This window comes from Eleutherodactylus coqui, unplaced genomic scaffold (genome assembly GCF_035609145.1).
Source record: "Eleutherodactylus coqui strain aEleCoq1 unplaced genomic scaffold, aEleCoq1.hap1 HAP1_SCAFFOLD_610, whole genome shotgun sequence".
NCBI lineage: Eukaryota > Metazoa > Chordata > Amphibia > Anura > Eleutherodactylidae > Eleutherodactylus > Eleutherodactylus coqui.
The window spans coordinates 31,615-32,311 of NW_027102319.1; positions in this window are offsets into that span (position 1 = coordinate 31,615).

Sequence of the window (697 nt, forward strand, 5' to 3'; positions counted from 1 at the left end):
TACGTCCATCTGTCATGCGGCCTATGTGCAACTCAGTCTTGTTTAAGTGGATGGGACTGAGCTGTAATATCAGGATCAAAATGTATGGCGTTGTGCTTGACATACAGAGAAAAGGCCGCGGGTCTCAGCCTGTTCAAATAGCTGGTCAGCGAGGGTGCAAGGACTCATATACCCACCAATCTGAAATTGATGACCTATGTTATAGTTCCGGATAACCTCTTTAAGAACAGTTGCTGGCCAAATCTTACCATATTCTCCAAATAAACATTAATTTATGACTTAAGTCAACAATCATGTACAGAGGAATTTAACGATAGTTCCTAAATGGTCTCAAGTGACAATATGATGTTTTGTGGAGGGTTACTGCATAAAATCTCCCCATACAAGCCAATAGGGCACAGAGCCCTTGCATTGCTATGTGACTGTGATGCATTTTCTGGCCATTCCCAATTCCAGCAGATATCGCTGCACCAATTTAACGTACATTGTAACGTGCAAAGCAACTCATGGTTATTTCATGGAGGGTGAATGTTGCAGTTAGAGATGAGCGAGCATACTCGCTAAGGACAATTGCTCGGGAGCAAAGGTTCGGGTGCCGGCGTGGGTGACAGGTGAGTTGCGGCAGCGAGCAGGGGAGAGATCTCCCCTCCGCTCCTCCCCGCTCTCCCCCGCAGCTCCCCGCCCGCCGCCAGCACCC